At 42.4% G+C, this 14,434-nt stretch overlaps 1 pseudogene; it reads left to right on the forward strand.

Annotated features, from left to right (window-relative positions):
- Nucleotides 1-12,098: 12,098 nt before the first annotated feature.
- Nucleotides 12,099-12,569, forward strand: LOC102515664 (annotated as a pseudogene).
- The last annotated feature ends 1,865 nt before the right edge of the window (nucleotides 12,570-14,434 follow it).

The following is a 14,434-nucleotide window of genomic DNA, read 5'->3' on the forward strand; positions in this document are numbered from 1 at the left end:
AACGGCTTCTAGTTTCTTAACGAAGGCAGACTTCCTCCCCGAGGCCTCATAGTCTGAAGCTAACCTGCCTTTTTGTCTTCACTGTTTATCTGTCTGCCCTCTGTGTTTGGCTCACACTGGGCTGGTTTCCAGGCAGTGAACGTGGCCTGGGACTTCCTGCCTCTGTGCCTCGAAACACACAGGTTGTTCTCTTCATGGGAAACGTTTCTGCGTTCCCATGCCATGCTCCTCCCACCTCTAACTGTTCAAGTCACGTCCAGTTCTCAAACCCAGCCTGCACGCCAGCTCCTTCATAAAGCCACGTGCTCTCCCAAGCCCACAACTCAGTGGGATCACGCTGTCCCTCCCCTGCACCGCTTTGTAAAATCCTCGCGACAGGCCTCATTTTCTGCCCCGTGTTCTACTTGGGTGTATTCCTGACCATCCTCCCGCGTGATCATGAAATTCTCAAGCACAACTTCTATGTCTTGTCCATCTTGTCATCTTCAATCTAGGATGGGTAGACAAGTAGTATAAAGATGAATGAGGGGGGAGGGTATAGCTCGAGTGGTAGAGCGCATGCCTAGTATCTTGGGCTCAACCCCCAGGACCTCCTCTAAAAATAAATAAACCTAATTACGTCCCTCCTCTCATCAAACCCCTCCCCCCCCAAAAAAAGATGAATGGGATAAAATAACAGGCCATGTTGAAAAACAGGGTCAAAAGTAGACCAAAAAAATTGAAGACAATACCCATTAAAAAATTAGAAACAGGAAAGAGGAATCCAAATTGTGTCAGTTCTGGGACGACCCAGAGGAGAACGTGAAACTCTGGGTGGCAGAGACCCTGAGCGGGAGAAAGACTTCACTACTTCACCGGCTTGTGCAGCTGTATTTTAAAATAGAGGCTACTGAGGATGGAATTTAGCCTGAACATTCTGGAATATTTTCTTAAAGAAAAACATTGGATCTCTGGAGACAACTCCACTGAAGCTTTGCGTCGGAAAGCTGGCCGGATGGGGGTGGATTCTGAAGTCTTTTTACTCTGGAGTTAACTTGCTTTTGAGGTACTTTATAGAGTGTGTGAGAGCAGGGAGCGTTCAGCAGGGAGCAGGCTTCCGAGTGCAAATCTCCATCCTTAAAACCATCTGCTCTGAACACACATGGAAACCGTTACGTGTGGACCCGCTGAAATACGCTAAAAGGAAAGGTGATTTACATCATCTCTCTCCTTCCCATTTGCTTTTTGGGCTGTCATTAGAGTGAGGAACCTAGTCAGAGATTAAAAGAAAATAAGAAAAACAAAAATATTACCTTCTCCTCCAAAATGCCTGCAAAGTAAGGGGAAAAAATACTTGCTTCTTATTACTGCAAGAGAAAACTGAGACTGAAGCCGCTAGCAATGTGAAATCTAGTGGGTACGTTTTTCCCCTAGTGACTCTCAAAGCAGTAATATTTCCCCTCTTTTCCTTTTCTTCCTTTTCCCTCTCCTTTGTTACACTCATGAGGCTTGCTGACAAGGACTGTGAAGAGGCTCTGTAATGATCCGCAGGCATCCCCAACACTGGGGGCACATTAAAATGCATCGAGGAGCCCTGTAAGTCGGGGAGGAGCATCACGGAGCTTTGTTCGCTCGCTGGGGAGTAAAATGTGCTGGTGTTCCTGGGGCTCTGAGTAGCAGCTCAGTGGAGAGGCGGGGACTTCATGTCCCTGGAGCCTCCCTGATGGTGTTGGATTTCTGGGGTGCCCCAGTGTCCCAGCTGTCAGAGGTTTCAGGGAGGATGGATGTCAACCTGGAGACATGGAGATAGGCTAGGACCTGCCTCTGTGCTGAGAAGGGGTGGTGGGTACCTGGAAGGACCTCCACCCACCCAGATACTAAGTGTCTTACGTCAGGTGCTAAGTGTCTCACATCAGGCTCCCCAGAAGCAGAGCCTGGGACAGAGACATTATGCAAGGGGTTAATTGAGGCAGGGGTGGAAGGATCAGGAGAGGACGGGTGGGGTGTGTGTGTGTTTGTGGGGAGCAAGTAAGAATGTGGCTCCCTTGGAGACCAGCCTGATTCCACGGGGAGCTCCAGAGCATGAACTTGTACCACACAGCTGGTCCCTTTAGAGGCAAGTGGGCTGGACTTTTGTATCACGCATGGTCACTGATCACTGGTCATGGGGTAGGGACAGGACAACTTCTACTAGGGCAAGAAGAATGCCTTATGAGAGGGGCCAGTGGTGAGTTACCAGCCTGTATTAGTCCTCTCAGGCTGCCGTGACAAACTCCCACACACCGGGGCTTAAACAATAGACATTTATTGTATCATGCTCTGGAGGCCAGAAGACCAAAATCACGATGCCGGCAGGGTTGGTTCCGACTGAGGGCTGTGAGGGAAAGTCTGCTCCATGCCTCTCTCCTTGGCTTGCAGACGCCCTCTTCTCCCCGAGTCCCCTCATCTGTCTTCCCTCCATGCACACCTCTGTCCAAACAGGAGGAGGATCTTTCTATAAGAACATCTGTCATACTGGGTTAGCCGCCCTCCACCCTCCATGACTTCATTTTAACTTGATTACCTCTGGATGGACCCTATCTCTAATAGTCAGAAACATGAGGTGCTGGGGGTTAGAACTACACCATAGGAATTTTGGGGGTGGCACAATTCAACCCATAACACCAGCAAGCATTTTTCAGCAGCTGGGAGCTGGGTGCACCTACCAGCTGGGAAAGAGACCAGGGCAGGGCACCACCAGCTTCCACGCCTGAAAAGCAAGCACTCATAACCACTGGTTTCTTCTGGCACCTTCTTCTTCTCAAAGAGGGCTAAAGATTGTAAAACACCAAGATCTTAGCACAGAGTTGTTCTGGAAAAGCCCCCTGTCTGCACAAAGACACTGTGCCATGCAGGAAAGTGGAAAACCTGGGGAGAAGGCAGAAGTGAGGGGAAAGGAGAAAGCTTTTTTGGTAAGAAAAATGTATATTAAGTCTCATGTCACATTATCAACATTTACAGCAGCAATATATTTACTGAAAACAATTGAGGATTTCTTCGAAGCTGTTTTTGCCTTAGGAGTTGTCAATGGAGAGGTACAGTCGGAAATGTGTTTTAACAACTTTATAAAGAGTTCCTTTGTGTGGTTATGCTATCAACTGGATACCATTTAAGTTCACTCTGTTCATTTTAATTTTGATTTTCAGGGATTTTTTAAAAGTTAATTTTGTTTTATAACTAGGTTCTAAAATTAAATCTACATAATAAGATGTATTCAAAGAATACTATCTCCTCTATTCTATTCCTTTTTCTTTCTATAGGCAACCACTAACATTAAAAAAACCCTCTTCTATCATTAAAAAATTTTTAATCAAATTTCTATATGTATTCACATCCCTTTTTTTCTTAGCCTACCATAATTACTATTATCCACCTTGATTTTTCCATTTGGTCATAAATCCTAGAGATCACTTCATAATGGAAATCTTCATTCATTTTTTTTAATAGCTGCATAGTACCCTAGTATTTTGGAGATGTACCCCAGTTAATTTACCCTTCAGCTACCTGATGGACATTTGGGTTATCCCAAGTTTTGTGCATTCTCACAAATAATGCTGCAATAAGTAGACTTTTGAGTACAGGGTTTCAAGTCTTTGTCAGTCAATCAAAGATTTGAAAACCTGTATTCAAGGGGCCAGTCCTTGGATTAGATCCAGAAGTGGGATGGCTAGACAGGGTAAAAGAGAAACACATGGTGTCAAATTTTGGATTTTTACCAATCCATTAATTCATTAGGTGTTGCAAAAAGGTGAAATTTAAACTCCATAATTCTTCATGCATTGGCTGGAACAGTTCAGTTAAGAGAAAGTTCCTTTTACCACCTCTTGGATTATACTGAAGGACAGTCCATGTAGGGAAGGTAGGATAGATGCTTGATTCTTCCTTTTTCCTCACTGATTTTCACAATCATGAGTTGGTTTGCAGGCATCTTCCAGAGAGAACAATGAAGACTTTTAATTTCTTGCCTGTATGTTTAATTATGAACATATGGATTTAACTATATTTGATGTGTTTCAGACCAATGGTATCTTGGAACAATCTTAATTTGCATTTCCCTTATTATAAGTAATCTTTTCATTTGTTTAAAAGTCAGTCCATTTATTTTCCCATAAACCATCTATTCACATTTCCAGATTAATTTCTGGTAGAGTTGTTGGCTTTTTTCTTATTTTTAGAAACTCTTTCCAAATTAGGTTCATTGCCTGTCTGATGTATGACATATTTCCCTTAGTGTCATTTGTCTTTTTACTTTGCTTACGATTTTTTTTTTTGCCATAAAAGTGTTTTTCTTGTAATCAAATTAATCTTTTCACTTTTTGCGTTTAGATTTCAAGTCACAATTAGGAAAGTTTTACTCACTCTGAGGGTAAAGGGGAATTAACCCATATTTTCTTCTAGCATCTTATTTTTTTTAACATTTAAACACATATCATTTGCTGATGTACTCCATCAGTAAAGATTCCATTTTACTTTTTCCATGATAGCTATGCAGTTATCCCATTGCCACGTATAAAAAAGTTCATCTTTTCCCTACTGGCTTAAGATGTAGTCTTCACTGTACACAAAATTTTTCATATTCATGTGAATTTATTTCTGGATTTTTTATACTGTTCCATGCTTGTCTGTTCATGAACCAATACAAATCCTTTTAAATTAAAGACGCTTTAGGCTCTGTGATGCAATGGATAGCTCATTGAGCTTCTAAATTAAAGATGATTTATAGTGTGTTTTAGTATCTGCCAGCCACCCTCCCCTCTCCCCTATTCCTGTTATTTTTCAGGATGTTATGCTTGCTTGTTTGTTATTCCAAATGAACTCTACAATCAACCTCTCTGGCCCAGACAGAAAAACAGATTTTAAAATGTAGCTTGCATTAAATTTATACACTGGCTGATTGAGAAGTGATTCTGATTTTGATCCTGGGTCTTCCAACCCAAGAACATGGAACACCTTCCCATTTATTCAAGCCTATTTTTGTGTCTTTCAGGAGTGTTTTAACAATTTTCTTCGTATGGGTTTCAGACACTCCATTGTAAGATTTATGCCTAAGTGTTTTCTTCTCTTTTTCACAATCATAAATGCAATCTTCTTTTATATCTTACTAGTTTTTTGTTTATTGTATATAATGGGTATTTATTTTTCTTTGTTAATTGAAAAACATTTGCTACCTTATTAAATTATTTTATTATCCTAGTAGCTTTTCCTTTGATTCTTTTGAGTTTTCCAGATATGTAATCATGAAGTGAAGATTTTTTTTTTTTTTGTACTAGCAACTTTGAAAAAATGTTTGAAATCTGAATCTTTAAGAAAGTATGCCTCTTAGGAAACACTGAATGGAATCAATGCAGTTACCACAACTTGCTGGCAGGTACTGGGAAAAATACATGCAAGGGAAGAAAAACAGAGCTTTTCAAGTACTCAGTCTGGCATCTGAGTTGTAAAGCTGGAGACAGCATTGCAGAAATGTGTACTTAACCGTCTCTCTCGCTCTCCTTTCTCTGAAGCTCCTCCTTCTGTCTCCCTTGCTCCACTTCCCTGTGCGTTAACACTTCCCACAGTGCAGAGCCAAGCATCTTTCTACCTTTTAAGGCTCTTCTTGTACCTGCTCTTTACTCCAGAGCCTGTGTCTCTTACTCATTTTATCACTTTTTTTGGTCTTAAAAATATTACATAAAATATTTCACTATATACGTTTACAGTTTTGTTCTGAAAAAGACTGATTTTTGTGTCTAATGCAAAGCACACAATACATAGCTTAGCTTTTCTTGATGATCTTGGATAGTAAGAATACAGTCGTTCCTCCATATCCTCGGAGGGGTTGGTTCCAGGAGCCCCCGAGGGTACCAAAATCCCAGGATGCTCTAGTTTCTTATATAAAACTGCCCAGTGCAAAGAATAACGTTGACCCTCCCTGTGTGCAGATTCAACACTGTGGAGGGTCGACTGTGATGGTGAAAATCTCCGTTTAGTAGACTGCTCCTATGTGCCAGATACTGTGCCAGGAACTCATCTTTTCACTCAAATGTTTATTAAGTGCCAGGCACCGTTCAAAGGGTTGTGGATAAAGTCCATGAATTCTCAGCCCTCACTGAGCTTACGGTCTAGGAAGAAAACAGAACATAAATGAAGGAAATCAACAAAATACATAGGGCCTAATCTCAGCTCTTTTCTTCTCAGAAGTAGAGGTTGAGGCCAGAGTGGAGAGAATGTTCTCGTAAAAACATTGGCTTTTACCTGGCAGGAGATGGGAAGGCACTGGAGGGAGGTTTTGGGACAGAGGAATGATATAACATAATTGATATTTTCACCAGATCATGACAACGCTCCAAGGCAGTAATTCAGGCTCAAGAAATGGGATAATGTCCTGATGGTCATACAGAGCGAAGCCAAGATTTACCCCCAGATGCCATTGCTCTGAGGTCCTCGCTTAATCTACTAGGGGTATTTCCTTCCAAATGTATTAATTGCAACATTTTTATTCTATGTGCCTTTTTTATGCCTCCTTTATGCCTACACATTTCTGCTTGATGGAGAGTTAAGCTGTGTTGGGTCTGTTTTCTTTCACTCATTCCAAAAATATTTATTTACTCCCTGCTGTGTGCATGGCACCGTAAATTCTATTGCAGGAAATAAAAGAGGTGGAAGACAAGGTCCATACTCCCAAGAAGTTTACAGACAAGCTCTAAAGAGAAGACAGGTTTGTATTTATTTAAATCCAATGATTTTTACTTTTTTTTGGGGGGGGGTCTTATTTTATTTACTCACCTAAGAGAACACTGTTATTTCCTTTTAAAGAAGCCCATCTGAGAACTGGAAGCAGACAAAATGTGGGGTTCCCTCTTCGATTTTATAGATTTTTGTCTTCCAGCTTGACTGTTCAGTTAGTGCATTAAAGGATGACTCCTTCCCTCTCCAACCCTAAGCCTTGCAAACCCGGTCTGTGATCAGAAGACCCAGCTGTGCACTTGCTATTTGTCGCCTCATTGCCAGGAATAAAGACACAGCAGCGATCCCTGCTCAACTGGCAATGCTGCCAGTGACACCTGAAGCCAAGTAAAACCCAGCTCAGCAGTTTGGTCATGGCTTAGCATCGGTCAGGGTGGTTCCTGGGCTGCCCCCACCCCCCACCCCAGGTCAGGTTCTGGGGGTCGGTTCTGTGGCAGTTGGCAGAAATATTCAATATGTGTCTTTGCTTTGACTGGGAGACACGACAAGGCTCATTGGCAATTGTTGAGTCAAGTGACCGTTCTGTTTACCTTTGGCCACCATATCAGTTATTTTCAGGACTCAAGAGCCCATCAGTCAAACCCCTGACCTTCCTGCTAGAGACTCAGGAAAGCATTACATTTAGGAGAACCAGTTTTGGATACAGACAGAGAACACAAGGATTGAGGATCGACCTCAGTTGCAATCTATGGACTGTGCAGTCTGCAAGAAATGATTCATGAAGACACCTGATCTTCTAAATAACTCATGTGAACTTTATTTGGGTCTTGCAGAGGCCACAATGGGAGGTTGATAGAGTCGTAACTGGTCTCTGTGGCTCTTAAAATATCCCAGTTTAGAAAGCCCGCCCACATTCTGCTGGAGTTTGCCTCCCTGCGCCATGTGAACACACACTACCTCTTTAGGCTACAGATTAGGACACATCCATGTCCTGTTCTGGAAGTAAGGAATGACCTCCATCTTAGCTAACTTGGTCTCAGATAATGCATTCTGGGAAGCCAGTGGATCCCCACACTGGTTTTCTGTAGCTATTCTTTAATGTTCTATAGTCCTGGAATTGCTACCCTTTGCTTATCACAGCTTCTTCTTACAGAGTGATGTAATCTATCCATCCATCCATTCAAAGAATAAATGTTCCTTAAAAGCCTATTACATGCCAGGTGCTATGAAACCTAGCATCCACCCTTCCTCTTTGGGAGGCTGATGATTCAGGAGCTTCATATTTATGCCTTTTGCTTTTCTGTTTAAGTGTCTTTGATGTGATTTACACAAGGGAAAACTTCCAGGGAACTATGATGACTTTGCTGGTTAAGTTTCTGTATGCGAAAAAATCTCCAAGATTCAGTATTAGAAATTATTATGATGAGGAAGTCTTAGTTTATTTGTATGGAAAGATCTACTTACTAATGGTGAACTTGCCCCCACCGCCCCCTACACACACCAAAGGAATCAAGAAGATAGAAATGACTGTAAGGAAAATTACTGTTAATTTATTTTTTTAAAAAGTAAGTTGTTTGGACAAGTTCCTCTGGGCTACAAAAACATAAACAATATTGGGGTCAGTTTCTGAAATAAGACTCAAGATACCTGTTACATGAACTAGTTGAAAATTTCCACCCAGAATAAAATACTGGAAACACGCAGAATTTAGCCTGCCACATAGTTTGCACCAATTATGAAAAAATCAGAATTCTTTTTTATTGGTAGTAGTTGAATTTAACTATGGATCTACCAAAAAGCATACAAGCATAAGAATCTAGTTTTTTTCCATTCTCATATCACTTTATTTGTCACTAAAAATGTTTTTTTACTGTCAATTCCCACTTAGATTAAATTTTGTGTGTTTGCAAAGTGTGTATTCAAAGGAAAGTAGTATAGTAGATTGTGCTAATGGAAGGACATTGAGGCTTGGGATACTGGGTTCAGTGGCTAGTCTATTTACTACAACATCTCTTCCAATGAGAAGAGCCCCAGTTCTACCCCAAACCATCACCCACTTTCAGATTTCTTATTACCTTTGTATGTGTGTGTCAGTGGCAATATAGTAGTGATAGAAGAAACAACAGAGCAGAACTAAATGCAGGGAAAATACCATTTTCCCCATTACACCATCTCTGAAGTCAAGATGTTTCTTACATTTGATGCATCTTAGATTTGAGGAAATGTAGTTACCAGTTGCTGGCATGCAGGAGTCTTAATGCCGGCCAGTTGGTTGAATGCATTCATGTCTGTTTCAGCTTGGAATCCCTGCCGTCCCAGTAGAGTGTCTAACACACGCATAGCAGGCTCTCAAGTATTTATTACTGAAGGCAAATACTGAAGAAATATCACTGAAGAATTCTGGAAGACCAGGAACTTTGGAGAACGCTGGTAGCTAATTTAATCAGTGACAGTGGCATGCCCCTTTCAAGATTAGATTGCCTCATCCAAATTCTTATTTATCAAATATGGTCTTTCATGCACTATCTGTGGCCTCTCCATTGAGCAGTGCAGAATCAAAGGTATCCGTGAAAGTGTTCCCAAGTCCCCTGCACTCTGAAAGTCTTGCAGTTACTCCCTTTGAGCTTTTGGAAGATCCCAAGTATGATGACCCCTGAGAAGCCAGCTCATTTCCAGGACCACTGACAGCGAGAAGACACCTTGGATTCTATCAAACCCAAGCATGGCATGGAGATGACTCCTAGGGGTCTTCAGGTTGTTGCCTCCTCAAAATATCTTTTGAGTGCCTCTCATGTGCACTGGGGATGCATTGGTGAGCAAGGTAGATGAGGTCTCTGATCCAATGGAACTGATGTTCTAGACTGCTGGCATTAGTGTGTGTAAAAGTGTTAGTGCAATGGCCAGCATTCAGTAGGTGTGCCATGAGTGTTAGTGTCCTGTCTTTCCTGATAGAGTTCACCTGCTAGAAAGGGCAGTGAAGCCCTGCATCTGCCCATCCACACTCTCAACTAGCTCTTCATCCCCTGGTATTGTTTTCTTGCAGCAAAACTTCTGCCTTGGTGAACTAGAAAAAGACATGTGGTTGCTACTAATGGGAGGCTAGCTTGAGGAAGCCACAGCAGACGTCCGTGCGTATTAGAGTCTAGGAAAGTGTTCCCAATCCTTTAAGAAAATCATTACTTGGCTCAGTGCAAGCTAATTGCATTTGTTCAGTCATTGTGAAAATGGATGCAGATGGGATGCAGAAGCTAAGAAATACCCCACTGGTAAATCACAAATAAAGCCCCTTGCTCAGGGGACACTGTTGCCCGAGATGAGGTTTTCACCAAGAAGTGGGAAGTTGCTCAGTAAATTTCTCTTTCCTGCTTAAGTGACTCTTTTAATTAATTTTTACTGACCTACTCCTCCTTTCACACAAAAGGTGTGAACAGATAAAGCATTGGGCTTGTTGACAGTACCTTCCAAAGTCAAAGAGAAAAAGTGAGAGTGACAAATTTGTTCTGGCTTCGGTCTGGGACAAAGCTTTGTTGGGATCTGCAGCTTTGATGATGAGTGTGGTGGAGACAATCCTGTCCTGTTATCTCCTTATTTCTATGTTGGTGCGATAAGAGCTTACTTTTTGAGTAAAATGCCATGTTGGGGTTAATGACCCAAAAAAATGAGAATCAAATTTTAATGGGAAAAAGTGTACAGCATTATGATAAAAACATGTGCGAGCTCTCTATTTAAGCGGGACAGGTTAAAACCCCAGCATAGATCTTCTATCTCTTAAAGCTGTCCTTTCTGTTGGTTTGGTAAATGATGCCATCTTGTTCTCTTTTCACTAGTAATTAAACACAAAGTTGTGGTGTCATTTTTGTTATTTGCTTCCATGTGGTAGAAATTCTGATTGGTTTCAGAATTTGGGGACAGACATTAATCCTGATTATTAGAGGAGCAAATGTTCTAGAAAACTTGTTCACTAACCTTATCTCCTCTATGGAAACTTAACAGTAGCCTGAAGAAAAATGTCCTATTGAAGGTCTAAGATTATTGCCTCAAGTTGCCCAATCTCCAGGACACACAAGCGTATGGAGATTATTTGAGAAGGATGGGGTTAATAGTAGGCAGCTGGGAAGGAATAATATTGAGAGTCAAACATCTGGGCCAAGAACCCCCTGCCCAACCTGCCAGTTGGCTGGTCGACCAGTTGGTTAGTCAACCACGTAGGTGAAGGGACTTGCTGGAGTTGCCACAGCCAGTCAGTGCAGCACCGTGTTAAGAATCTAGGTCTCCCAAACTGGCCAGGGCTGTTTCCACCTTTAAGAGGGAACGTTATACTCACTCCTCTTAGATATCCTGCAGGTCCTGGAATGAAAGAACCTTGGAAGTCTCGTTAAATCTTACATTTGTTTGCAGGGCAGGTTTTATGAACTATATTCCATCTCCAGTGATTTGGTTTCCAGTTCCAAATAGAAAGTAAGGCAGACATCAAGTTTCTCATGTTAGGACCAGGGGATCATGGGTTCTCATAGCTTCCTTAAGGTGCCAGGGCCTTCCATCAACAAAAAAAGGCTCTTTGCTATGATTATGGAGAACGATAAACACGGCAGTGCAGATACTGCAGGCATCCTGTTTTCATTTCTTTTGGATACATACCCAGCAGCAGGATTTCCGACTCATATGGCAGCTCTATTTTTAATTTTTTGAGGGTAATATGGATGGTCCTAGAGGACATGTTGTTAGTGAAATAAATTAGACCGAGAAAGACAAATACTGTATGATGTCACTTATATGTGGAATCTAAAAAAGCCAAACTCATAGAAACAGAATGGAATGGTGGTTACCAGGAGCTGGGGAATGGGAGAAATGGAGAGGATGCTGGTCAAAAAGTGCAGACTTCCGCTTAGAAGATGAGTGAGTTCTGGGGCTCTCATGCACAGCTGTGGTTACAGATAGCAATGCTGTGCCACTGGCAATACCTGAAAGTTACTAAGAGAGTGGGTCTTAGACATTCTCATCACAGGGGGAAAAAAGAAATGCCATGATGGAGGTATTAGCTCCCACTGTGGGGTTCACCACATTGCAGTATATAAACGTATCAAATCAACACACTGTATTCCTTAAACTTACACAATGTTGTATGTCAATTATATCTCAGTAAAGTTGGAAAAAGACTTCATAACAATTTATTGTAGCATCTGAAAGCACTGAGGCGAAGGCTCCTATGACTTGGGTAACTAACCATTCTAGTTTGCCTAGAATGAAGGAATTTCCCAGGAAACTGGAACTTTCCAGTGCTAAAACTGGGAAAATTCTAGACATCCTGGAAGGAGATGCCGAATGGATCTGTGTCAGGAAGGAACTCTATACATTGCAAAGGTGAAACACACACACACAGACACACACAGGATTCACAGGTCTGACCTTGGAATATTTGCCACTTTGTTAGCATCCTGGATCACAAAAAGATAAAAAGCTTTCTTTTCCATGCCAATAGTGGTCACACAAACATAGTGAACGTTCCTAAAACCCGTTGGACTTCCTGCAGAAATGTGGCCAGCACCGACCACACAGATCAGGATGGGCAAGGATTCTCTGTCTGCCCAGGAAAGCAGCATCATGATGGGAAGTAGAGTAGCTACCGTGGGCAGACTAAGTTGATTTTCCATAAAAAAAGGCTAAAATTACAAAGAAGATGGTGCTGAGACTTGAATGAGGTGAGCCCAGCTGCAGATCTAAGAGAATGCTGGCTAGTAAGAGGTGCGAGCATTTTGAACTGGGAAGAGCTAAGAAGAGAAAGGGCCAAGTGATCCCGTTCTAAGCTGCATCTTTGCTTTTATGCTGAAGACAATAAAAGCTTGTGATTATGGTTTTTTTAAAAGATAAAAAGATTATAAAAAATACTTCGGCTAAAATCCAATTCGTTTGCATATATATAAATGTCTGTAATACAATTTGAAAATGATGATGGTTTTTGTCCTGTTGACCCCATGAGACGTGCAGCTTCCAAGTTTCTGAAGTGAAATGGAAATTTTGCCATTATTTATGCTTTTCAGTGTCTTTAACGATTCAGCAAAGGGCGATGACAGACTCCCCAGATCGCAGCATGCCTAAAAATTCTTTCTTCCCAAGCAGCAAAGACCATCTGTTTTTAAACTGTGAAGGAGCCGCTGACACTTTATTAAGCTGTTGCTTTACCTAAATTGCAGTTATCTAAAGTGACACTTCCCCTCCACTCCTGCTTCCCAAAGTGCAGAAACCAGAACTCCTCCTTATTTGGCAAATTGCGTGTGGCTGTTCCTCACTTGAGGAGTACACAGAGTCAATATTTTTGTTTAATTTTAAAGCATCACAGAGTGTGGCTGCGTTTCTTGGATATTCGCTTTTTCTTCCTCTGTTTTTTGGGGTTTTTTTTTTTTTTCACTTCTCTCCTGCTATAAGAGTGGATACACTGAAAATTCTATTTCTAGCAGAAGGAAGAAACCCATGTTTGGAGGAAGACTCATTTACTGGTTATTTTAAATCTTTTGTTGATCACACCTGATCATCTGTGGACTTACTGGTTGTTGCAAATCTCAGAGTGATACAGACCAAGAGAATCTAGATTTGATTACTTGCCTCTTCAGTGAAGAAAACTCCTTCCTGAAATTGCAGCTCCTTTCTTTTTTTTCTGGCTTTCTGGTTTCCCTGCAGATCAGTCTACCTCGATCTGGGCTGTGACTTTTATCTGCCTCTCGCCTACCCGTGTGGATGAACATTTCACATGCTATGAGAGGTGCTTTAAGCGTCACTGTGTGGCTGAGCCTCTAGATCTAAAAGGAACATCTATTAGGAACAATTTTCAAAAGAATCATCAGATTCTGGAGTCAGAGTCTCAGTTTCATGTCTTTGGTACTTGTTCACGTGTTTTTATTTGACATCTTTTCTCGGTTTACTTTCAGCCGCTGCGTTCAGAAGAAAAATGAGAGGTGTCAAATAAAGTGGTGTGGGAGGAGTAGAGAAGATAAACACTCTGCGTCTCTAAACAGTTGGAGACTTCCCTTCTCGCCCCTGAGCTTCATTATTTCCTTTTCATCTCTCTACTGGTCAAAGCCCACACTCACTGTGCTGGTGGTGGAGACCTTAACTGTGGTGGCGGTGGGGGATGCCACAGGTAAGACAATGGGCAGGAAGGGCGTGGAGGCAGAGTTCTGGGGCCCTGGGTGTGTGCAGGGTGAGGCTAGGGGTCTGGGACAGAACCCAGGAAATCTCATGGAGCAGAGGACGCAGATTTCCAAGAGAAGGAGAGTGCTGCTGCACACAGGTAAACTCCCGAGAGTGCCTGGGGGTGCAGGAGTGCAGGTGAGCGAGATGCTGGAATCCAGCAGTACAAGGAGCATCAAGACTGTCCGCTGGAGGGGCCGGGGGCCAGCAAAGCAAAGAGCCCCCAGACTGCCCCAGCCAAGCCAGTGGACTCCTTGCTGTTTGTTCCTAATCGTCATGAAGCCTGACTAACTCTTAAGTACAGTAGGTCAGATTTAGCTAGCAGCCAGGTTTACTTGTCTGCAATAGAACAGTCTACACACGCTTAGCTCCTGGATGTGCAGAGAGACGTGTGCAGAGCTTCCCAAACGTGTGAACCCCGGGGGATGTACTTGGCAGACTGAGGCTCCAGTGGCAAGAAGATTCTTCACATGTCCAGGTCCCCATAACTCTGTGCCCTTATCCTGTTCTCCTGGGCTTCTCTCTGGGAAGGAATGGGATTAAGAGATGGGAAGCGCAGGGGAGG

The sequence above is a fragment of the Camelus ferus genome, chromosome 3, assembly GCF_009834535.1.
Source record: "Camelus ferus isolate YT-003-E chromosome 3, BCGSAC_Cfer_1.0, whole genome shotgun sequence".
Lineage (NCBI taxonomy): Eukaryota > Metazoa > Chordata > Mammalia > Artiodactyla > Camelidae > Camelus > Camelus ferus.